This window comes from Stegostoma tigrinum, chromosome 8, assembly GCF_030684315.1.
Source record: "Stegostoma tigrinum isolate sSteTig4 chromosome 8, sSteTig4.hap1, whole genome shotgun sequence".
In the NCBI taxonomy this organism is placed as follows: Eukaryota; Metazoa; Chordata; class Chondrichthyes; order Orectolobiformes; family Stegostomatidae; genus Stegostoma; species Stegostoma tigrinum.
Window position 1 is genome coordinate 100,708,577 of NC_081361.1, and position 26,963 is coordinate 100,735,539.

Below are 26,963 nucleotides of genomic sequence, written 5' to 3' on the forward strand. Positions count from 1 at the left end.
CAAAACGTTTGAGTGATGTTATTTGCAGGTTTTGCTTTATTGTTCAGTGCAAGTTTGTATATTTTCAGTGTTTTACTTGGCTATTGTACAAGATTGGGTTATGATTGTGGCTCAATTTGTTGCCAAATGAAGCTTTAATCCTTGCATAAAAGAAAAATTAATCATGAATAACACATTGTAAAAGACCATAGAATCAGAAAATGAGGAGGCCATTTAGCCCCATTGCACCCATATCAAATATTTTAAAGATCTATCCAAATATGCCCCCACTCTAACTCACTCTTTCTCCATAGTCTTGCAAATCCTACCTTGAAATATTTCTCCAATTCCCTTTGAAAAGACATTGTTGAATCTTCTACTTCTGCACTTCCAAGCACTACATTCCAGATCCCAACAACTCACTGGGTAAAACAATTCCATCCACCTCTCCCTCTAGGGATTTTCCTGATTCCCTTCAATCTGTCTCCCTGTGGTCACTGAGCCTTCTCTTCCTGGAAACACTTTCTCCCAATTTACTCAATCAAACTCTCTCCATGATTTTGAGCACCAGGATTAAATCCCCTTTCAACCTTTCTGCTCCAAAGAGAACAATTCCAACTTCTTCAGTCTCTCCATATTCACTGATGTCCCTCATCCCTGCTCCCATTCCAGTAAATCTCCTCCATTCCCTCTTCAAGTCCTTGACACCCTTCCCAATTTGTGGGTCCCAGTACTGAACTTGATATTCAGGTTGAGCTTTAACTAGTCATTAATAGAAATTCCTGGTTAGACCACAACTGGAATGTTGTGTACAGCTTTGGTCACCAGACATCCGAAAGGGTATCCTTGGCAAGAATACAGTGCACATTCACAAGAATATTACTGGGATTCCCAGGGCAAGTTTTTGTGACCTGGTTTGTCCCAGATTAGAGTCAGATGTCTGGGAAAAATGGTGGAGCATCAGTGGCTGGACATCCCACTTCTGTTTGCAGAGGGGAATGTGAACATTTGAACTTCACCCACATTTTTGTCCAGGCCAACAGAGCTGACCAAGCACTTGCTATAGAATATAGAACAGGGCAGCACAGGAACAGACCCTTCGCATTATGCCTGTGCCATTCATGATGCCATCCTGAACTAATCCCACCTGCCTGTACATGTTTCATATCCCTCTAGTCCTCATCTATTTATGTGTCCGTCTAAATGTCTCTTAAGTATTGCAATCGTAACACTGCTCCGACCAGCTCCCCTGGCACCTACCACACTGTGTAAAAATGTTTCCTCATACACTTCCTATAAGTTTTCTCCTCTCACTTTAAACTTACTCTTTTCTGTATAGTATTTGATATTTCCACCCTAAGCAAAAAGACTCCAACTATCCAGCCTATCCATACCTCTCATAATTTTATACACCTTGTGACAATATTATGGCTTTAAAAGGCATATTTTGTCCTGGTTTTATCTGAAGACTGTTTGAGCTATTTGTGAAGAGCTGTCTCCTCCATGCTAATAAAGAAAACAGCTTGTGAAGCCTTGGCTTTTATTCTTAAAGTTGGAACAATAGACGCAACATGAAAGGGTGGAGTCAGGCTCCCACAGAGCCAGAGCATTAGGCAAGCTTTCCGTAGTTGTTGGGGTTTTGAACCTATCATGCGCCTCACTTGACTACAGCAAAATACCTGAGTTCTCTCTCTGCCAGAATTTTCTCTTGACAGTCTTTCTCCATGGACTGGACTAACATCGCATGTGAGACAAGGTAAGCATGCAGGTGCAGCAGACAGTAAAGAAGGCAAATGGTATGTTGGCCTTCATTGTGAGAGATTTGGAGCACAGGAGCAGGGATGTATTGTTACAGTTGTATAGGCCTTTGGTGAGACCACACTTGGAATATTGTGTGCAATTTTGGTCTCCTTTTCTGAGGAAAACTGCTCTTGCTCTTGAGGGAGTGCAGCGAGGGTTTACCAGGCTGATTCTGGGGATGGCGGGCCTGACATATAAGGAGAGCTTGACTAGATTAGTGATAACAAGAACTGCAGTTGATGGAGTCACAGATAACACTGTGTGGAGCTGGAGGAACACAGCAGGCCAGGCAGTATCACAGGAGCAGGAATGTTGATGTTTTGGGTCAGGCACAAGAGGATCAGCTTTCTTGCTCCTCCGATGCAGCCGGGCCTACTGTGTTCCTCCAGCTTCGCACTATGTTGACTAGGTTGGGATTGTTTTCACTGGAGTTCAAATGAATGTAGCGTTCTCATAGAGTGTTATAAAATTCTAACAGGACTGGACAGGGTAGATGGAGGGAGGATGTTCCCAAGTAGGGTGGGTGTGTCCAGAACCAGGGACGCAGTATGACGGTTCAGGGTAGATGATGTAGGATGGAGATGAGGAGACATTTTTTCACCCAAAAATGGAATGGTTGTGGGGAGAAAGCAGGATTAGGCTAATGAGTTGGATGATCAGCATGATCATGAAGAATGGTGGAGCAGCATGTTATCCCTGTGTCTGTGTGTAGATGCAGGTATAGTTACGGTTTAGAGGCATAAGGGCCAAATGGAGGTGTGTGGGACTAATTTAGATTGGGAAATGACTAGTCTTAGACCCAATTGTCTCCCTTTCAAACAGAATGTAAAAATCAATCATTTTGTGATCACTGCAACCGAGGGGTGCCTTGACTCTGAGGTCAGTAATGAATGCTGTCACATTTCACGATACCAAGTCTGGTACTGTATTCTGGACAGTTACACAATGTGGTGCTCTAAGAAACTATCATGTCCAGGCTACAACCGCTAATCTGATTTTTCCAGTGTATATTTAGTTTAAAGTCAACCATGATTATTACTGAGTGTTTCTTTTCTGATGAAGGGTCCAGGCCCGAAACGGCAGCTTTTGTGCTCCTAAGTTGCTGCTTGGCCTGCTGTGTTCATCCAGCTCCACACTTTGTTATCATACATATGGATTGTCTGACCCAAAGGTAGGGACATTAAACAGGGCCGCCCTCATTTTAGCTCAATTCATCATTTTCTGCCTGTGAGGGATAGCTTATTTGAGAGACGAGGATATTAAAGGATCTGGAATGAAGGTGGATGGAATTGGGATACAGATCAGTCATGGTATTCATAAAAGAACAAACAAGCTTGAGGGTTTGAATGGCTTTTTCTGGTATGAATGTTCCTGCCTATCATTTTCTACCAGTTAAACAGAGCCCACCATCTGGATAATATTGAGATCTTGCATAGATTTTTATTTAACTCTGTGTGTAGATTAACGTGAAGATGTCATAAATATCTAGGCATCATATTAACTATCTCCAGTCATTGCACAGTGTGTCTCGTATTTACAGTTATCTTCCATAAATTGGTTTATTCTGTGTCCTGTGGATAACTGACACGAATTTAAGAGAGTCTGTGGATGGGATTGAGAAGGCTCTGATGGTGTGCCAAGATAACAAGGAGTGGAGCTGGATCAACACTGCAGGCCAAGCAGCATCTTAGGAGCAGGAAAACTGCTGTTTTGGGCCTCGACCCTTCATCAGGGTCAGGGCCCAAAACATCAGCTTTGCTGCTCCTAAGTTGCTGCTTGGCCTGCAGTATTCATCCAGCTCTGCACCTTGTTGTCTCGATTCTCCAGCATCTGCAGTTCCTACTAACTCTGATGGTGTGCCAATACATTTTATATCAAACAACAATTTGCATTTACATAGTACCTTAAAAAATAAAACTAAGATCCAAGTGCTTCACAGGAAAAAGATTTGGCACTTAGTTACGTAAGTGACAAAAGCTTGGACAAATACAAAAGCTGAGGGAGCAGACAGAGAGTTTAAGGAGACAATTCCATAACTTCAGGCCCAAGTATGGCTACAAATAGAGGACGATGGGAACTGGGGTACACTGAAGAGACCAGAGTTAGAAACGTCAAGTGATCACAAGTGGTTGAGATTCAGGGAGATATCAGCAAGTTAGCTAGGGGTGAGGTCATGGGGGAGTTTGAGCACGATGTTGAGGATGTCAAAATTTACATCACTAGAAACATTGGGAAATGGTGACATAGCTGCAATGCCAATTAACTAGCTCAGGGAAATGTCCTGAGGGACATGGGTTCAAATCTCATCAGGGCAGATGATAAAATTTGAGCTCAAATCAAAAAACCTGGAATTAAGGGTGAACCTAATGTGGCCATGAAACATGTTTTTTAAAATCATGAAACCTATCTGGTTCATTAGTCTCATTTAGGGAAGGTTGTCTGTCATTCTTGCCTGGTGTGGCCTACATGTGACTCCAGACTAGCAGCGAAGTGGTTGACTTTTAACTGTCCTATAGAAAGTTAAGGATTTGTCATAAAAGCTAGTGATTCTCACATGCCTTGATCTTGTCCATTTCCATTGGGAATCAGGAGGAAATCCCTCCCTTTGTTGAAGTCATATCAAGCACAGGAGAATTTGTTTGTCATTGTTGGAAGTCAGCCATTTCAGCTCCAGGACATCAATGCAGGAGTTCCTCAGAGTAGTGTCCTCAGCCCAAATATCTTCAGTTGCTTCATCACTGACCCTCTCTCCATCATAAGGTCAGAAGTGAGAATGTTCACTGATGACTACACAATGTTCAGCACCATTCATTACTCCTGAGATACTGAAACAGTTCACATGCATAGTTAGCAGGACCTGGATAACAAGCACAAAAACAAAGTTGCTGGAAAAGCTCAGCAGGTCTGGCAGCACCTGTGGAGGAGAAAACAGAGTTAACGCTTCACGTCCGGTGACCCTTCCTCAGAACTGATGGTGGCTGGGAAAACGTCAGTTTATATGCAGAAAATAGGGAGGTGGTGGGGTAGGGAGTAAATGATAAGATAGAGCCCAAAGAGAGAGAAAGACAGTTGGACAGACAAAGGAGTTGCTAATGAAGAAACATTGGAGATTGTCAATTCTGATCTTGCCAGTGATGTCTGTCTGTCTAGAAATAATGGGAACTGCAGATGCTGGAGAATCAGAGATAATAAAGTGTAAAGCTGGATGAACACAGCAGGCCAAGCAGCATCTCAGGGGCACAAAAGCTGACGTTTCGGGCCTAGACACTTCATCATCCAGCTTCACACTTTATTACCATGTCTGTCTGTCTGCTGTCTTTCTCTCTCTTCGGGCTCTATCCTACCGTTTACTCCATACCCCACCCACCTCCCTATCTTCTGCATATAAACTGACATTTTCCCAGCCACCATCAGTTCTGAGGAAGGGACACCAGACCCGAAACGTTAACCCTGTTTTCTCCTTCACAGATGCTGCCAGACCTGCTGAGCTTTTCCAGCAACTTTGTTTTTGTTCCTGACTTACAGCATCCAAGATAACAAAGTGTGAAGCTGGATGAACACAGCAGGCCAAGCAGCATCTCAGGAGCACATAAGCTGACGTTTCGGGCCTAGACCCTTCATCAGACAGCATCCATAGTTCTTTTGGGACTTTTTTTTGGATGGATAACATGCAGTCTTTGGATAATAAACATTAAGTAATATTGGTGGGTCACACAAGTACCAGGCAATGACCTCACCACAAAGGAAATTGAACAATCAACCCTTGACACTCAATTATATTATCATCATTGAATTCATGGCTACCAACATTCTGGGAGTTATCATTGACCAGAAACTCAACTGGGCTCACCACATAAATGCAATGGCTACAAGAGCAGGCCTGAAGTTAAGAATACTGCGGCAAGTAACTCCCCTCCTGACTCCCCAAAGCCTGTCCATCATCTACAAGGCACAAGTCAGGATTGTGATGGATTACTCCCCACTTGCCTGGATGGGCACGGCTTCTGCAACACTCAAGAAGCTTGACACCATCCAGAACAAAGCAGGCCACTTGACTGGAACCACATCCACAAGCATTGACTCCTTCCACCACCCGTGCTCAGTAACAGCAGTGTGTGCCATCTACAAGATGCACTGAAGAAAGTCAATAATCTTTCAACCGCACCTTCTAAACCCATGACCCCTAACATCCAGAAGGACCTGGGCTGCTGAGCAGAACTAACTACAAGTTTCCCACCATGCCACTCACCATTCTGACTTGGAAATATATTGCCATTCCTATAGTGTCACTGGGTCAAAATCCTTGAACTCCCTCACTAAGGACATTTTGGGTCTGCCTACAGCACATGGGCTCTAGAGGTTCAAGGCAGCTAACTACCACCTTCTCGAGGGCAACTAGGTACAGACCAGATAGCAACGCCCCCGTCCTATAAATGAATAAGATAAAAGATAGTTAAACTGTCATCGGCACCACACAGTAGGGTAATTTCACTTTGCAGGGCAGTTCTAGTTGTTGTATATTAATCAGGTTGTAAAAAGGTAGAGGGCATCTGTCTTCTGACAAGGAGTTAGGAACAAATTTGATGTGGGAGTTGAGATGTGCAATATTGAAGAGCATGTTGAGGAATCATTTTTCTCAAGAACTAATCAATAAAAGGTATAGGCAGGAAATAGGAAGGATGATACACCATCCTCCTTATTGCTTGTCAGTCAGATGTTTACAGAACAAAAACCAGTATGGAGTAGTCCCTCCCCCATTGTAACTACTGGAGCCTCCCTCTGTTAGCCCCAAACTTGTGTTATCAATTAGAAAATCTCCCTCCAGCAAGCTAAAGGGTGGAAACCACAATGTGGTGTCTGTTTGAAGTGAAAATCTTTTAAAAGAAATGAATGTTTTGGATAGTGGAGACTCTCCCTAGAATTGGTGCAGTGAGATTATTAAAAGGCAATGACTTTGTTGGGGTGTAATTAAAATGCTAAAGGAATGAGAGATTATGTCTCAAATGCCAGAGATTCACAAAACTGTCATTAACATACATTTAAATAGGAGCATACTTTAGTTAATGGCTAGAGAAGGTGTGTGTCAGTCACCTAGCTACCTGTACACCTATCTAACTGTATACCTGTCCATGTACTTACCAACATACTCAGCTAGCTATCAACCTGCCCACCTACCAACCTGTCCACCTACTATCACTTTAACTACCTACCTACCTATTTATCTATCTATTCATTCAGTCTAACTAGCTCAGGATGCTAGTTATGCTCCTTGTCTTCATCCAAGTCATTAATAAAAATTAGTAAAAGCTGAGGCTCAAACATTGAAGCACCCGACTTGAGATAACAAGGTGTGGAGCTGGATGAACACAGCAGGCCAAGCAGCAGCAGAGGAGCAGGAAGGCTGATGTTTCGGCTTTAGACCCTTCTTCAGAAATGGGGGAGAGAAAGGGGGCTCTGAAATAAATATGGAGAGGGGGGAGGCGGATAGAAGATGGGTAGCAGTGGATAGATAGATAGGTGGAGAGGAGACAGACAGGTCAAAGAGGCGGGGGTGGAGCCAGTAAAGGTAAGTGTAGGTGGGGAGTTAGGGAGGATATAGACCAGTCCTGGAAGGACAGACAGGTCAAGGGGGCGGGATGAGGCTAATGGATAGGAGATGGGGGTGGGTCCTGAGGTAGGAGGTGGGGATAGGTGGGAGGAAGGACTGGTTAGGGAAGCGGGGACGAGCTGGGCTGGTTTTGAGATGTGGTGGGGGAGGAGAGATTTTGAAGCTTGTGAAGTCCTCATTGATACCATTGGGCTACAGGGTTCCCAAGTGAAATATGACATGCCCCCTTCCCCTCCCCCATTTTTGAAGAAGGGTCTAGGCCCGAAACTTCACCTTTCCAGCTCCTTTGATGCTGCTTGGCCTGTTGTGTTCATCCAGCTCTACACCTTGTTATATCAGATTCCCCAGCATCTGCAGTTCCCGCTATGTGGGGCGGCACGGTGGTTCAGTGATTAGCACTGCAGCCTCACAGCACCAGGGACCCAGGTTCGATTCCAGCCTCGGGCGACTGTCTGTGCGGAATTTGCACATTCTCCCCGTGACTGCGTGGGTTTCCTCCTGGTGCTCTGGTTTCCTCCCACAGTCCAAAGATGTGCAGGCTAGGTGGGTTGGCTATGCTAAATTGCCCGTAGTGTTCAGGGATGTGTGGGTTATAGGGGGATGGGTCTGGGTGGAATGTTCCAAGGGGTAGCGTGGACTTGTTGGGCCGAAGGGCCTGTTTCCACACTGTAGGGAATCTAATCAATTTCTGAAACAGCACCCCATTTGTCACAGTTTACATTGCCAATGATGATTTGTCCATTCCCATCCTCCACTTTCTGTCCTTTAAACAAATCTCCATTCATGAAAATAATTACTATAAGTCCCGTTCTCCTGGAGCCTCCAGAAATTGAAGACTGATCTTAGTGAATGCAACTTTGGCAAAATAAAACATCACAAGGACGTGAAAAGAGGTTCTCTTTTACTGGCTTTTTTTTAACTCTTTCGTAAAAATAAAAACAAAATCAGAAATTTCTGGAGAAGTTCAGCAGGTCTAGCAACATCTGTGGAGAGAAATCAGAGTCACTGGACCTGAAACGTTAACTCTGATTTCTCTCCACAGATCCTGCCAGACTTGCTGAACTTCTCCAGAAATTTCTGATTTCCAGAATCCTCAGTTATTTTGGTTTTTAGTTTGCAAATATAAACATATTGATAATGTTGGAGAGAAAAGGCTTTTTTGGCTGGCAATGGATTCTTACATAAAAACAAACGTTATCTATTGAATTTTTTGCTTTTCAATGGGCTGGGAGACAATGCGTCATAAGGACATCTGTCAGATCAGAAAAAGGGGCAGGTCATGTGTTGAAACCTCCAGGAATTGATCAAATTGTGATTACCAACCCTAATTCCCACAAGCTCAAAAGTCATATGTGCCATCTGTCAGCCTTGAAGACTTGGTTATAACTCCACTCTATTAACTTGAAAATCTAATAGGACTCATCATTAAGCATTGCATCGTTGGAGGTTCTGACTGTTGAATAACGTTCCTAACACTGTTACAATGCCCACAGAAACAGTTAACTTTTCAACAATAGAGATCTCCACAATACAAATGAGAACAAAACTGCTGGACAACATCAAACATTATAAAACTTTTAATGCATCAAATCAACAAAAATTGATATTATTCAAACAATAATTAACAGATGAAGGAGGTTACAATTGTGATCAGAGATAATGGGAACTGCAGATGATGGAGAATCTTGAAGAAGTTACCCTCCTCCCTCCAGGTCATCCTCAGGGGATCCCATTCCCACTGCAACTCTCTTGTCCTACCTACTAACCTCATCCCATCCCCTTGACCTGTCCGTCCTCCCCACACTGACCTATCCCCTCCCTACCTCCCCCCCATACTCTCCTCTCCACCTGTCTTCTCCTCTATCCATCTTTGATCTGCCTCCTCCTCTCTCCCTATTTATTTCAGAACCCTCTCCCCATCCCCCTTTTCTGAAGAAGAGTCTCGGCCCTAAACATCAGTTTTGTGCTCCTAAGATGCTGCTTGGCCTGTTCTATTCATCCAGCTCCACACTTTGTTGTCTCAGATTCTCCAGCATCTGCAGTTCCCATTATCACTGATACTATTTTAACCTCACTGCGAAGCCTCTTCCAGGGATGCCTAACCTGAAGAAGTTACCCTCCTCTCTCAGGACCAACCTCAGAGGATCTCTCTTCCACTGCAACCCTCTTGTCCTACCTACTAACCTCATCCCGCCCCCTTGACCTCTCCGTCCTCCCTGGACTGACCTATCGCCTCCCTACCTCCCCACCTATACTCTCCTCTCCACCAATCTCCTCCTCTATCCATCTTCGGTCCACCTCCCCCTCCCTCCCTATTTATTTCAGAATCCTCTCCCCATCCCTCTTTTCTGATGAAGGGCCCGAAACGTCAGCTTTGGTGCTCCTAAGATGCTGCTTGGCCTGCTGTTTTCATCCAGCTCCACACTTTGATCATTGTCAGAAATGTGTTCAGGCCCCCCTCACTGTAACCATATGGTAGGACAGAGTATCAAGGAAGAAATAATGGGAGTTTGTCTAAAGGGTAAAGCAATTATTACTGGGGATTTTGACCTACAGTTTGACTGGAAAAATCAGTTTAGATGGGGAATTCATTGAATGTTTTCAGGACAATTTCTTTGATCTGCATGTTGTGGTGGTGAACTAGAGAGGAGGCTATACCAGACTAGTGTTGACCAATGAGAGAAAGTTAATTCTGACTTCAGAGTAAAAGCACCCTGAATACCAATAACTATAAAATGACTGAATTTTATACACAGTTTACGGGAGAAAAGTAGAGTCCAAGATTTATATCTTGAACTTAAACAAGGACAATTGCAAGAATGTGAAAGCATAGGTAGCAAAAGTGAGCTTACAATTTAGGTTAACGGATAGGTCAATGGAGATACAATGGCAAATATTTGAGGGATAGAATAGATACATTACAACAAATAAGAAGTATTTAAGGGGATGTACCTGCCATCTGCGTTTAACTAAAAAAGTCAAAGATAGTATCAAACTCAAAGAAAAGAGATAAAAGATTGGTGTCAGGTCAGAAGACTGGTCAAAATGTTCAAAAAAGCCAAGAATTGCAAAAATATTAACAAGGAGGGAAAAATTGGAGTATGAGAGAAAGTTAGCTGAAAATATCTAAAAACACAGGAAATGTTTCTTCAAATATTTAAAAAAAGAGAAGAGCTAACAAAGTAATGTTCATCCTTTGCAAATCTGGACAATTAGTAATGGATGATAAAAAAATGGCAGATGAATTGAACAGATATTTTGCCTCAGTCTTCACTAGAAAAGGTATTAGCAGTATCCTAGAAATTGCTGTAAATCAGGAATTGGAAGCAAACATGGATTTCAAGAAAACTACAATTGTCAGGGAAGTTGCATTGAGTAAATTATTGTAACTTCAAGTTAACGAGTTCCTGGGTCCTGATGGATTTCATTTCAGGGTCTTAAAATGCACTTGCTTTTCTTTTTTTACCCAAAACTTATTAAATTCAGGAAAAATTCCTTGAGATTGGAAAATAGCCAATGTAGCTCTTCTATTGAAAAAGTGTGGGGGATGCAGGGAGTGATGGGGAAAGCAGGAAACTACAGGGCAGATTGCTTAACATATGCCATAGGTAAAATATTAGAATCTGTAATTAAAGATGTTATAACAGGCAAATGCAACATGGTTTTGTCAAAGGGAAATCCTGTTCAATGAATTTACTGGCGTTTTCTGAAGAAGTGACTTCTGCTGAGGATGAAGAGGAACCAGTGGATGTAGCATACTTAGATTTCCATAAGGCATTTCATAAGGTATCACAGCACGGGTTATTATGGAAAAGAAAAGCTCATGGTGTAGGAGGTACTGAATGGATAGAGGGCCTCAACTCTTCACAATTTATGAAAATGGTTTGGATAAAGGCATCAAAGATATAATAGCTAAATTTCCTGATGACATAAAGAAAGGAATGTGAATTGTGAAGAGGAAGAAGAAGCTACAAAGGGGTAGCTTAAATGTGTAAGTTAAGATCTGGCAAATGGAGTACAATGTGGAAAAGTGCAAATTATCTATTTTGACAGAAGGAATGTAAATGAAGCATATTATCCAAATGCGGAGAAGTTTCAGAGCTCTAAGATGCAGAGAGATCTGAGTGCTCTTGTGCGTGAATCATAGAAGGTCAGTACGCAGCTACAAATAATCAAGAAAGCTAATAAAATGTTATGGTTTATTGTGAGGGGAATTGAATGCAAGAGTAGGGAGGTTGTGTTTCAATTCTACAAGGGCATTGGTGGGGCTGTATCTAGAGTACTGTGCATCGTACTGGTCTCTATACTTACAGAAGAATGTCAACGCATTGAAAGCAATTCAGAGAAGGTTTACTAGACTAATATCTGAAATGAGCAAATTGCCTTATGAAGAAAGGTTAGACAGGCTGGGCTTGTATCCTCTGGAGCTTAGAAAAGTCAGAGGTATGAAATCCTGAGGGGGCCTGATCCAGTGAATGTGGAGAGGATGTTTCCTTACTCAAAAGGCCGAGTTGGATAGATTCTAGATGAGTAAGGGAATGAAAGATTATTGGGGATCTGCAGGAATGTAGAGTTGAGGTTAAAATCAGATCAGCCGCGATCTTACTGAATGGTAGAACAGGCTTGAAGGGCCGAATGGCCTACTCCTGCTCCTAAAATCTATGCTGCTTCGTCATCTCTGGTCCTTTCTGAAATCAACTTGAATCAGTCAAGCTGGAAGCAAAAGCCTCAAAGCAAGTTGTCTGAAAATCTCAGGAACATTGTAGAATCTTTAAATATTTTTAGGGCCGACTTGGATAGATTCTAGATGAGTGAGGGAATGAAAGATTATTGGGGATCTGCAGGCATGTAGAGTTGAGGTTAAAATCAGATCAGCCGCGATCTTACTGAATGGTAGAACAGGCTTGAAGGGCCGAATGGCCTACTCCTGCTCCTAAAATCTATGCGGCTTCGTCATCTCTGGTCCTTTCTGAAATCAACTTGAATCAGTCAAGCTGGAAGCAAAAGTCTCAAAGCAAGTTGTCTGAAAATCTCAGGAATAAAGCTCAAACTCACAACAGATTTTCACTTTCAGTATCTGACCTGGAATCTGCCAGAACAAATTACCCCTCTGTGGTAGAATCTACTGGATTATCTTGCTCCTGAAATTCCCTCCACCACATTATTGGCCTAACCCTAAACCTATCGCAGCTGGAAAGACAAAACTCCACCTTACTATGTATTTAAGTCATTTATGAAAAATTAGATTCACTCTCAAAGTTGCAATCATTTCATTATTTTGTCTACACAAGTTGTTAAAGTAAAAGCCATGCTTTGTAATAATTCATCATTATATTCTATAATTAAATTAAATTATATATTTTTGATGCACAATTACAGAGAGAACTCTGGAACTTTTCTTCCCACATTAAAGACATAATTTAATATAAGCTGTCATTGTTCAGTGATTTACTTGTTCAATGTTTGGTGTCATAAATCTGCTTCATATTTTCAACGATGAAATTCAGAGGATGAGATGCCATATGATGTTTGTGCCTTTACAAATGCGTATTTGAACATAAGCATTGCAAGATCCAGAATGTAAAATGGTGCAGTCTAGAATGAGGTTATCCTACCCACACAACCAGCCCAGCTCTTCCCCCCCACCCACTGCATCCCAAAACCAGTCCAACCTGTCTCTGCCTCCCTAACCGGTTCTTCCTCTCACCCATCCCTTCCTCCCACCCCAAGCCGCACCCCCAGCTACCTACTAACCTCATCCCACCTCCTTGACCTGTCCGTCTTCCCTGGACTGACCTATCCCCTCCCTACCTCCCCACCTACACCCTCTCCACCTATCTTCTTTACTCTCCATCTTCGGTCCGCCTCCCCCTCTCTCCCTATTTATTCCAGTTCCCTCCCCCCATCCCCCTCTCTGATGAAGGGTCTAGGCCCGAAACGTCAGCTTTTGTGCTCCTGAGATGCTGCTTGGCCTGCTGTGTTCATCCAGCCTCACATTTTATTATCCTACCCACCTGACTTGTGTCTCTGATAGAATTTATACAAGTCACTTGTTAGATCTCAGCTGGATTATTGTCTACAGTAATGGGCACCACATTGTACACAGGATGCGACACACATTGGACACTGTGCAAAAACAGTTCACAAGAATGGTTCCAGGGATGAGGAACTTCAATAATAGTATTGAAGGCCATTTTCTGAAGAAGGGTCTAGGCCCAAAACGTCAGCCTTCCTGCTCCTCTGATGCTGCTTGACCTGCTGTGTTTGTCCAGCTCTACACCGTGTTATTTCAGTAATGATAGTTTGAATTAATTGGGACTGTTCTCCTCGGAGAGAAGAAAGCCAAGATGAGATTTGATAAAGGTTTTCAAAATCATGAACAGCCTGGATGCATCAGGTAAGGAAGAACTTTCCCCACTTGTAAAAGGAACAAGAATGAGAGAGCATTGGTTTAAAGTGATGAGCAAATTAAGCAAGAAGGATATGATAATAAAAAACACTTCGCTCAGTTAGGGTCGAGAATGCACTGCCTGAAAAAATGGTGGAGGCAGGTTCAAGTGAGGCATTTAAGACGGAATTGGATGGTTACCGAATAAAAAATAATGTTTAAGGAAATGTGGGAAAAGCAGAAAACTGGCACTAGATAATGATGCTCATTTAATGAGGCTCCATAGGCATAGAGAGATGAATCAGCGCCATAACAATGCTATAATACTGTGATTCTGAACAATTAATGCCACTCTTTCTGCCACTAAGACAGAGCAGGAAACACCAAACATTGTCAAATTTTCAGCCTTTTGCCCAAAAGACACACAAGCTCTTCTGAAATGGCAAATAATGAAGGATCACTAGACTCAATCCTGTAATGAGTGGATTTTCCCTTGAAGAGAGATTATGTAAACTGGACCTTGGAGCTTAGAAGAATGTGAAGGGATCCCACTGAAACAGGTAGCATCTGGGACTTTGGCTTGATCGTTGCTGAGAGTGAGCTTCCTCTTGGCTTGTGAATCAGAAACCTGGAGGCCTTCGATTCAGAATGGGGTGGGGGTGTGCTAGTCAGTGGGTGGGACAAACCAAGTGAGAACCATGGTTAGTAATACTTGATTTTAATGTGCCTGAAATAATCTGAATCGGATCTTTTCTCTCCAATAATTACCCACAGAAAAATAAATAAAAGGAGTAACTTTGCTACATGACATGGGTGTACTCACTGAACATAGAACATAGAACATAGAACAGTACAGCACAGAACAGGCCCTTCAGCCCACGATGTTGTGCCGACCATTGATCCTCATGTATGCACCCTCAAATTTCTGTGACCATATGCATGTCCAGCAGTCTCTTAAATGTCCCCAATGACCTTGCTTCCACAACTGCTGCTGGCAACGCATTCCATGCTCTCACAACTCTCTGTGTAAAGAACCCGCCTCAGACATCCCCTCTATACTTTCCTCCAACCAGCTTAAAACTATGACCCCTCGTGCTAGCCATTTCTGCCCTGGGAAATAGTCTCTGGCTATCAACTCTATCCATGCCTCTCATTATCTTGTATACCTCAATTAGGTTCCCTCTCCTCCTCCTTTTCTCCAATGAAAAAAGTCCGAGCTCAGTCAACCTCTCTTCATAAGATAAGCCCTCCAGTCCAGGCAGCATCCTGGTAAACCTCCTCTGAACCCTCTCCAAAGCATCCACATCTTTCCTATAATAGGGCGACCAGAACTGGACGCAGTATTCCAAGTGCAGTCTAACCAAAGTTTTATAGAGCTGCAACAAGATCTCACGACTCTTAAACTCAATCCCCCTGTTAATGAAAGCCAAAACACCATATGCTTTCTTAACAACCCTGTCCACTTGGGTGGCCATTTTAAGGGATCTATGTATCTGCACACCAAGATCCCTCTGTTCCTCCACACTGCCAAGAATCCTATCCTTAATCCTGTACTCAGCTTTCAAATTCGACCTTCCAAAATGCATCACCTCGCATTTATCCAGGTTGAACTCCATCTGCCACCTCTCAGCCCATCTCTGCATCCTGTCAATGTCCCACTGCAGCCTACAACAGCCCTCTATACTGTCAACGACACCTCCAACCTTTGTGTCGTCTGCAAACTTGCTGACCCATCCTTCAATCCCCTCATCCAAGTCATTAATAAAAATTACAAACAGGAGAGGCCCAAGGACAGAGCCCTGTGGAACACCACTCACCACTGACTTCCAGGCAGAATATTTTCCTTCTACTACCACTCGCTGTCTTCTGTTGGCCAGCCAATTCTGTATCCAGGCAGCTAAGTTCCCCTGTATCCCATTCCTCCTGACCTTCTGATTGAGCCTACCATGGGGAACCTTATCAAATGCCTTACTGAAGTCCATATACACCACATCCACAGCTCGACCCTCATCAACTTTTCTAGTCACATCCTCAAAGAACTCGATAAGGTTTGTGAGGCATGACCTGCCCCTCACAAAGCCGTGTTGACTGCATTTGATCAAGCCATGCTCTTCCAGATGGTCATAAATCCTATCCCTCAGAATCCTTTCTAACACCTTGCAGACGACAGACGTGAGACCTACTGGTCTGTAAGACTGATACTGAAGATGATACTGATTATAAAATTACAGGTTGACATCTTGTAGCCAGCCAAAAAACTGGACGATGTAAAGAGTGAGGTGCATCTGGATCAGAATTCAAGAGACAAAAGCAAAATGAATCATCTTAATATGAAACAGCTGATGGTAGATTTTTAAACTTCACTCACAGCATGTGGGTGTTTTTCTGGTTGGCCAGCCTATCTTGTCCATCCCTAACTGCCCCTTCAGCTGAGGAGCTTGCTCAGCCATTTTAGAGGGTAGTTAAGAGTCAACCACATTGCTGTGGGTCTGGAGTCACATGTAGACCAAAGTCAGAAGTCACACAACACCAGGTTACAATCCAACACATTTATTTGAAATCACAAGGTTTCAGAGTGTTGTTTCTTCATCACCTGAAAAAGGAACAATGTTACAAAACCTTGTGATTTCAAATAAACCTGTTGGACTCTAACATGGTGTTGTGTGACTTCTGAATTTGTCCACCCGATATAACACCGGCACCGCATCACGTGCAGATCAGATCAATTAAGGACGGAAGATTTCTTTCCCTAAAGAGCATTAGTTACAAATGCATTGTTTGAGAAAATTTATTTGTTGAAAGTGTCAAAATCATTAAAGAAAATATTTTAAATTGTTTTGCAGTTCTAATTTTGCAGTTACAAGATTTTACAATGCCAACTGTGACCCTATTTATGGACAAACAGAAACTTGTGTCCTTGTGTTGGCGGGTAATGAGATCAATATGTCTGGTAGGTAACATGTTAAAGGTAAAATATTTCGCTAAGGCAGCTCCCAGTTTCAGGTTTGAGTCTGCGTTGTGTAAGTCAGCACTGTGGGCTAATGGTAAGATTAGTAACCAGAAGGCAAAGTACTGGGCTAATGGTAAGATTCTTAGTAGTGTAGATGAGCAGAGAGATCTCGGTGTCCATATACGCAGTTCCTTGAAAGTTGCCACCCAGGTTGACAGGGCTGTTAAGAAGGCATACAGTGTTTTAGCTTTTCTCATAGAGGGATCGAGTTCTGGAACCAAGAGGTTATGGTGAAGCTGTACAAAACTCTGGTGCAGCCGCACTTGGAGTATTGCGTACAGTTCTGGTCACCGCATTATAAGAAGGATGTGGAAGCTTTGGAAAGGGTGCAGAGGAGATTTACTGGGATGTTACCTTGTATGGAGGGAAGGTCTGATGAGGAAAGGCCAAGGGACTTGAGGCTGTTTTCATTAGAGAGAAGAAGGTTGAGAGGTGACTTAATTGGAACATAAAATAATCAGAGGGTTAGATAGGGTGGATAGGGAGAGCCGTTTTCCTAGGATGGTGACGGCGAGCACGAGGGGTCATAGCTTTAAATTGAGGGGTGAAAGTTATTGCACAGATGTCAGAGGTAGTTTCTTTAATCAGAGAGTGGTAAGGGAATGGAACGCTTTGCCTGCAACGGTAGTAGATTTGCCAACGTTAGGTACATTTAAGTCTTCATTGGACAAGCATATGAACGTACATGGAATAGTGTAGGTTAGATGGGCTTGAGATCGGTATGACAGGTCGGCACAACATCGAAGGCTGAAGGGCCTGTACTGTGCTGTAATGTTCTATGTTCTATATTCAACACAGGTTGACTCACAATGCCCTTACGGAGGGAATTCCAGGATTTTGACGCAGTGACACTGAAGAAATGGTTGTATATTTCCAAGTCAGGATAGTGAGTGGCTTGCAAGGGGACTTGGAGGTGGTGGTGTTCTCATCTCCTTGTTATTGCCATTGTCCTTCTAGGTTAAGGGCCCAATGTTAAAGTGAAGTGCTCTGGGCTGAATTCAAAAATCCCACGACAATATTTACAAAATTGAGCAGGAGACCTTTCTCCGGTGGTGAGCCAACACTTGTCCTTCAATGAGTAGATGATCTCGTCATTATTACATTCCTGTTTGTGGGAGCTTGCTGTGTGGAACTTAGCTGACATGTTTGCTGCACAACAGCAGGGACTATGTTTTGGAATATTGACTTGAATCTAAAATGTTTTGATTGCTAAAAACACGATAGATGTCCATTTTTCCTTCTTAAATAATTGTACTCTATGGTCATAAAATGTGAGGCTGGATGAACACGGCAGGCCAAGCAGCATCTCAGGAGCACAAAAGCTGACGTTTCGGGCCTAGACCCTTCATCAGAGAGAAGGATGGGGTGAGGGTTCTGGAATAAATAGGGAGAGAGGGGGAGGCGGACCGAAGATGGAGAGAAAAGAAGATAGGTGGAGAGAGTATAGGTGGGGAGGTAGGGAGGGGATAGGTCAGTCCAGGGAAGACGGACAGATCAAGGAGGTGGGATGAGGTTAGTAGGTAGATGGGGGTGTGGCTTGGGGTGGGAGGAAGGGGTGGGTGAGAGGAAGAACAGGTTAGGGAGGCAGAGACGGGTTGGACTGGTTTTGGGATGCAGTGGGTGGAGGGGAAGAGCTGGGCTGGTTGTGTGGTGCAGTGGGGGGAGGGGATGAACTGGGCTGGTTTTGGGATGCGGTGGGGGAAGGGGAGATTTTGAAACTGGTGAAGTCCACATTGATACCATTAGGCTGCAGGGTTCCCAGGCGGAATATTAGTTGCTGTTCCTGCAACCTACGGGTGGCATCATTGTGGCACTGCAGGAGGCCCATAATGGACATGTCATCTAAAGAATGGGAGGGGGAGTGGAAATGGTTTGCGACTGGGAGATGCAGTTGTTTGTTGCGAACTGAGCGGAGGTGTTCTGCAAAGCGGTCTCCAAACCTCCACTTGGTTTCCCCAATGTAGAGGAAGCCACACCGGGTACAGTGGATGCAGTATACCACATTGGCAGATGTGCAGGTGAACCTCTGCTTAATGTGGAATGTCATCTTGGGGCCTGGGATAGGGGTGAGGGAGGAGGTGTGGGGGCAAGTGTAGCATTTCTTGTGGTTGCAGGGGAAGGTGCCGGGTGTGGTGGGGTTGGAGTGCAGTGTGGAGCGAACAAGGGAGTCACGGAGAGAGTGGTCTCTCCGGGAAGCTGACAGGGGTGGGGATGGAAAAATGTCTTGGGTGGTGGGGTCGGATTGTAGATGGCAGAAGTGTCGGAGGATGATGTGTTGTATCCGGAGGTTGGTGGGGTGGTGTGTGAGAACGAGGGGGATCCTCTTTGGGCGGTTGTGGCGGGGGCGGGGTGTGAGGGATGTGTTGCGGGAAATACGGGAGACACGGTCAAGGGCGTTCTCGGTCACTGTGGGTGGAAAGTTGCGGTCCTTGAAGAACTTGGACATCTGGGATGTGCGGGAGTGGAATGCCTCATCGTGGGAGCAGATGCGGTGGAGGCGGAGGAATTGGGAATAGGGGATGGAATTTTTGCAGGAGGGTGGGTGGGAGGAGGTGTATTCTAGGTAGCTGTGGGAGTCGGTGGGCTTGAAATGGACATCAGTTACAAGCTGGTTGCCTGAGATGGAGACTGAGAGATCCAGGAAGGTGAGGGATGTGCTGGAGATGGCCCAGGTGAACTGAAGGTTGGGGTGGAAGGTGTTGGTGAAGTGGATGAACTGTTCGAGCTCCTCTGGGGAGCAAGAGGCGGCGCCGATACAGTCATCAATGTACCGGAGGAAGAGGTGGGGTTTGGGGCCTGTGTAGGTGCGGAAGAGGGACTGTTCCACGTAACCTACAAAGAGGCAGGCATAGCTGGGGCCCATGCGGGTGCCCATGGCCACCCCCTTAGTCTGTAGGAAGTGGGAGGAGTCAAAAGAGAAGTTGTTGAGGGTGAGGACGAGTTCAGCTCGGCGGATGAGGGTGTCGGTGGAGGAGGACTGGTCGGGCCTGCGGGACAGGAAGAAGCGGAGGGCCTTGAGGCCATCTGCATGCGGAATGCAGGTGTATAGGGACTGGACGTCCATGGTGAAGTAAGGTGTTGGGGGCCAGGGAATTGGAAGTCCTAGAGGAGGTGGAGGGCGTGGGTGGTGTCACGGACGTAGGTGGGGATTTCTTGGACCAAAGGGGAGAAAATGGGGTCCAGATAGGTGGAGATGAGTTCGGTGGGGCAGGAGCAGTCTGAGACGATGGGTTGACCAGGGCGGGAAGGTTTGTGGATTTTGGGAAGGAGATAGAAACGGGCTGTGCGGGGTTGGGGAACAATGAGGTTGGAGGCGGTGGGTGGGAGGTCCCCTGAGGTGATGAGTTCATGAATGGTGTTGGAGATGATGGTTTGGTGCTCGGGGGTGGGGTCATGATCGAGGGGGCGGTAGGAGGTGGTGTCGGAGAGTTGGCGTCTGGCCTCGGCGATGTAGAGGTCAGTGTGCCATACTACCACTGCGCCACCCTTGTCTGCGGGTTTGATGGTGAGGTTGGGGTTGGAGCCTGGGAACCTAACACTCCCTCCACTTACCCCTTCGCCCGCTTCCAACACAAGTCCTCCTCCTGGACACCACCCCCAGGCCTCCTACCCTCCCTCGACCTCTTCATCTCCAACTGTCGTCGAGACATTAACCGCCTCAACCTCTGCACCCCTCGCCCACTCCAACCTCTCCCCCGCAGAACGGGCATCCCTCCGCTCCAACCCCAACCTCACCATCAAACCCGCAGACAAGGGTGGCACAGTGGTAGTATGGCGCACTGACCTCTACATCGCCGAGGCCAGACGCCAACTCTCCGACACCACCTCCTACCGCCCCCTCGATCATGACCCCACCCCCGAGCACCAAACCATCATCTCCAACACCATTCATGACCTCATCACCTCAGGGGACCTCCCACCCACAGCCTCCAACCTCATTGTTCCCCAACCCCGCACGGCCCGTTTCTATCTCCTTCCCAAAATCCACAAACCTTCCCGCCCTGGTCAACCCATCGTCTCAGCCTGCTCCTGCCCCACCGAACTCATCTCCACCTATCTGGACTCCATTTTCTCCCCTTTGGTCCAGGAAATCCCCACCTACGTCCGTGACACCACCCACGCCCCCCACCTCCTCCAGGACTTCCAATTACCTGGCCCCCAACACCTCATCTTCACCATGGACGTCCAGTCCCTATACACCTGCATTCCGCATGCAGATGGCCTCAAGGCCCTCTGCTTCTTCCTGTCCCGCAGGCCCGACCAGTCCCCCTCCACCGAGACCCTCATCCGCCGAGCCGAACTCGTCCTCACCCTCAACAACTTCTCTTTTGACTCCTCCCACTTTCTACAGACTAAGGGGGTGGCCATGGGCACCCGCATGGGCCCCAGCTATGCCTGCCTCTTTGTAGGTTACGTGGAACAGTCCCTCTTCCGCACCTACACAGGCCCCAAACCCCACCACTTCCTCCGGTACATTGATGACTGTATCGGCGCCGCCTCTTGCTCCGCAGAGGAGCTCGAACAGTTCATCCACTTCACCAACACCTTCCACCCCAACCTTCAGTTCACCTGGGCCATCTCCAGCACATCCCTCACCTTCCTGGATCTCTCAGTCTCCATCTCAGGCAACCAGCTTGTAACTGATGTCCATTTCAAGCCCACCGACTCCCACAGCTACCTAGAATACACCTCCTCCCACCCACCCTCCTGCAAAAATTCCATCCCCTATTCCCAATTCCTCCGCCTCCACCGCATAGGCTCCCACGATGAGGCATTCCACTCCTGCACATCCCAGATGTCCAAGTTCTTCAAGGACCGCAACTTTCCACCCACAGTGACCGAGAACGCCCTTGACCGCGTCTCCCGCATTTCCCGCAACACATCCCTCACACCCCACCCCCGCCACAACCGCCCAAAGAGGATCCCCCTCGTTCTCACACACCACCCCACCAACCTCCGGATACAACACATCATCCTCCGACACTTCTGCCATCTACAATCTGACCCCACCACCCAAGACATTTTTCCATCCCCACCCCAGTCTGCTTTCCGGAGAGACCACTCTCTCCGTGACTCCCTTGTTCGCTCCACACTGCCCTCCAACCCCACCACACCCGGCACCTTCCCCTGCAACCGCAGGAAATGCTACACTTGCCCCCACACCTCCTCCCTCACCCCTATCCCAGGCCCCAAGATGACATTCCACATTAAGCAGAAGTTCACCTGCACATCTGCCAATGTGGTATACTGCATCCACTGTACCCGGTGTGGCTTCCTCTACATTGGGGAAACCAAGCGGAGGCTTGGAGACCACTTTGCAGAACACCTCCGCTCAGTTCGCAACAAACAACTGCACCTCCCAGTCGCAAACCATTTCCACTCCCCCTCCCATTCTTTAGATGACATGTCCATCATGGGCCTCCTGCAGTGCCACAATGATGCCACCCGTAGATTGCAGGAACAGCAACTCATATTCCGCCTGGGAACCCTGCAGCCTAATGGTATCAATGTGGACTTCACCAGTTTCAAAATCTCCCCTTCCCCAACTGCATCCCTAAACCAGCCCAGTTCGTCCCCTCCCCCCACTGCACCACACGACCAGCCCAGCTCTTCCCCTCCACCCACTGCATCCCAAAACCAGTCCAACCCGTCTCTGCCTCCCTAACCTGTTCTTCCTCTCACCCATCCCTTCCTCCTACCCCAAGCCACACCGCCATCTACCTACTGACCTCATCCCACCTCCTTGACCTGTCCGTCTTCCCTGGACTGACCTATCCCCTCCCTACCTCCCCACCTATACTCTCTCCACCTATCTTCTTTTCTCTCCATCTTCGGTCCGCCTCCCCCTCTCTCCCTATTTATTCCAGAAACCTCACCCCATCCCCCTCTCTGATGAAGGGTCTAGGCCCGAAACGTCAGCTTTTGTGCTCCTGAGATGCTGCTGGGCCTGCTGTGTTCATCCAGCCTCACATTTTATCATCTTCGATTCTCCAGCATCCGCAGTTCCCATTATCTCTGTACCCTATGGTCTGCCTGTTCAGCCAAACCTTCATTTTCCCCTCAAATGTGTCTTTAATCTCATTCCTGACTTACGTTTAAAATCTACTCACGCCTGAAACCTCAATAAATCTCCTCTTTCATCTGTTTCGTAATTTCACTCATTATCTTCCTATTTGAATGCTTTTGACAAAACCTTTTCTTTTTGTCACACGAGGAAATCTCCAGAATGTGTCTTTCATACTAGATCCAACCCATCAAATATTAACACAGAATATCTCAGAGGTCAAGTGTCTTCCATTAACACGAACTCTCAGCTGTCGATCAAACACATCTGAAATCAGTTACTTCACCATGCGACACAAAAAAGACTCCTGGTTAAGAACAGTATTACTTCATGAATCCAATTCCCTTGCTTTTTACAGTTACAAAGAAAGCCTTAGCATCTTAGATGAAGCAGTTAACTGAATTTCCAGCACAGGGGCCAATCTATGTTACATTGTCATCTGCATCAACATCAGAGATAATGGGAACTGCAGATGCTGGAGAATTCCAAGATAATAAAATGTGAGGCTGGATGAACACAGCAGGCCCAGCAGCATCTCAGGAGCACAAAAGCTGACGTTTCGGGCCTAGACCCTTCATCAGAGAGGGGGATGGGGAGAGGGAACTGGAATAAATAGGGAGAGAGGGGGAGGCGGACCGAAGATGGAGAGTAAAGAAGATAGGTGGACAGTCCACATTTCAGCCTTCCCAATTTGGCCCCAACCGTGACCACCTCTACACCCAGAACATTCAGACCCATCTACCTACTAACCTCATCCCACCTCCTTGACCTGTCCGTCTTCCCTGGACTGACCTATCCCCTCCCTACCTCCCCACCTATACTCTCTCCACCTATCTTCTTTACTCTCCATCTTCGGTCCGCCTCCCCCTCTCTCCCTATTTATTCCAGTTCCCTCCCCCCATCCCCCTCTCTGATGAAGGGTCTAGGCCCGAAACGTCAGCTTTTGTGCTCCTGAGATGCTGCTGGGCCTGCTGTGTTCATCCAGCCTCACATTTTATTATCTTGCATCAACATCAGTTGTGTTTACTCAGGCTGGTGACTATCTATCAATTTGCATTCACTCAGCCTGCCTCCACATACAGAAATAAATCTCTCAAATGAATGATACTGTATCTATGAACCTCAATAGAAAGCACAAAGTTGCAGGTGTGTTTAATGTAAATTATTAAGGGGTTTTGTCTTGACATATCATAACAGCAAGAAGTGCTGCAATTTTAGAACTCACAGCAATTTATCATGTTCTTAGGATTCCTTCGTCCTGGTTTTATTTAAGAAGTCAGCCCTTTCAGCTTTACAATTAATTACTCACACTGGATTAGAAAGCAGAGTCTAAAATCTGAGGCACGTGGTTTGGGCATTTGATCAAAACAAATGAAAGGAACTAGAATGTTTTCACCCAGTGTTCAAACATATGAGGGCTTGTGATTGACAAATTACTAGCGGAAAGATTAGCCACCAGAGGACACAGATATAAGGCAAAGAGATAGGGTGGAGGTGAAGAGAAACTCTTTAACACAATGAGTTGTGGGCAGTGGAAACAGATTCAAACATAATTTCCACAAGGGAATTAGATAAATATTTGAATGGAAAAAAATTTTTCAGGGGCCATGGAGAAAGGAAATGGAGATTGTAGAGTTAATTGGAGAGCTCTTTCAAAGGCTCGGATTTCAGCAAGGCATTTGATAAGGTTCCCCATGGCAGGCTCATTCATAAAGTCAGGAGGTATGGGATACAGGGTGATTTGGCTGCCTGGATTCAGAATTGGTTGGCTGACAGGAGGCAGAGAGTGGTTGTAGATGGTAAGTATTCTGCCTGGAGGTCAGTGCTGAGTGGTGTCCCACAGGGCTCTGTTCTTGGGCCTCTGCTCTTTGTAGTTTTTATAAATGACTTGGATGAGGAGGTTGAGGGGTGGGTTAGTATGTTCGCTGATGACACAAAGGTTGGAGGTGCCGTTGATAGTATCGAGGGCTATTGCAGGCTTCAGCGAGACATTGACAGAATGCAGAGCTGGGCTGAGAAATGGCAGATGGAGTTCAACCTGGATAAATGCGAAGTGATGCATTTTGGAAGGTCGAGCTTAAATGCTGAATATAGGATTAAAGGCAGGATTCTTGGCAGCGTGGAAGAACAGCGGGATCTTGGTGTTCAAGTGCATAGCTCCCTCAGAGTTGCCACCCAGGTGGATAAGGTAGTTAAGAAAGCATATGGTGTTTTGGCTTTCATTAACAGGGGGATCGAGTTTAAGAGCCGTGAGGTTATGCTGCAGCTCTACAAAATCCTGGTGAGACCACACTTGGAATATTGTGTCCAGTTCTGGTCACCCTATTATAGGAAAGATGTGGAGGCTTTGGAGAGGGTGCAAAGGAGGTTTACCAAGATGCTGCCTGGACTGGAGGGCTTGTCTTACGAGGAGAGGTTGACTGAGCTCGGACTTTTCTCTCTGGAGAGTAGGAGGAAGAGAGATGACCTGATCGAGGTGTACAAGGTAATGAGAGGCATGGATAGAGTCGATAGCCAGAGACTTTTCCCCAGGGCAGGATTGACTGCCATGAGGGGTCATAGTGAATTGAGGGGAATGTGGGTTAGGTTATTTTATTTTTGGATTAGGATTATTCCACGGCACAACATCGTGGGCCGAAGGGCCTGTACTGTGCTGTACTTTTCTATGTTCTATGTTCTATGTTCTCTCATGTGGCTGTGAATCTCTGGAACTCCTTGCTACAGAGACTTGTGGGGGCAGAGTCCTTGTGTATATTTAAGACTGAAATACATTCTTGATCAGTTTTGGAATCAAAGGTGCAGGTCAAATGCAGGAAAATGAACATAAGGAATGTCAGATCAGCCACGATCCCATTGAATGGTGGTGCAGGCTTGGTGGGCCAAATGGTCTATTCCTGTTCCTTTTTTACTATGATCTTACGGACTTAAAAAAGAGATAGAAAAGAACAGAGCAAGCAGTAAATATAAAATCTGGACATTTCCTTACCCCCAGTCGATTGAATTTTGTTCGGGAGATAGTGCCTGAGCTCGTAATTCTGCACAGTTCCTGTGTTTTGTAAGAAGTGATTGCTGCCTCTGAAAAAGACAAGGGCCAGCTCTCACCTGGAGAAATTCATCAAATCATCGTCCTGTAAATCTGCCAACAGCCTGTTCACTATTCATAGGAGAAAGATACATTCCATAAAGTCTCACATAGATCAGCCCTAATCTCATTTGAGAGTAACCCTCTCTTCATGTTTCTCAATTTATTCAGTTGGAATAATTTGCCCAGAGAACTATACAGCTCTGAAAGAGGCCATTCAACCCATTGTATCTGTGCTATCTCTTTAGAACATAGAACATAGAAAAGTACAGCACAGCACAGGCCCTTCGGCCCACGATGTTGTGCCGTGGAATAATCCTAATCCAAAAATAAAATAACCTAACCTACATTCCCCTCAATTCACTGCTGTCCATGTGCATGTCCAGCAGTCGCTTAAATGTCACTAATGACACCCCTTCCACGACTACCACTGGTAGACTATTCCATGCGCTCACAACTCTCTGGGTGAAGAACCTCCCTCTGATGTCTCCTCTATACCTTCCTCCTAACACCTAAAGAAGAAGTTCCTCCTCATCTCAGTCTTCCCTGTGATCCTAGATTCTCCCATGAGGGGAACTATCGCCTCAACATTTAACCTGTCAAGCCCCCGAAGACTGAATAAAGCTAACCTTATATGGTCTTTAAGTGATAAAGCATCACAAAGCGTGATTGTGAATTTAAATCTTACACTGAACTACATGAGGAAAAATAGATAAAAGCAAGAACTGTGGATGCTGGAGATCAGAAATGAAAACAGAAATTGCTGGAGAAACTCAGAAACTGGTGGGATTTGAATTAAGGGTATGAGGATTTCAGTCAACCTGGAAGTCTATGCACCTTGTGATAGTGCAATTCCATAATATTTCAGAGTATCAACCTTGTTCCAGCAGATTTAAAGATCTCCTGAGATCCCAAAATGATACAGCGCAGAGGGTGACTTTGTATGAATTAATCCTGCACCACTCTGCTCTTGTTCCAGAATTATATGAATGATTTGTTGCAGGATTTCTTAAGCTCCCTTTTGGAAGCTAT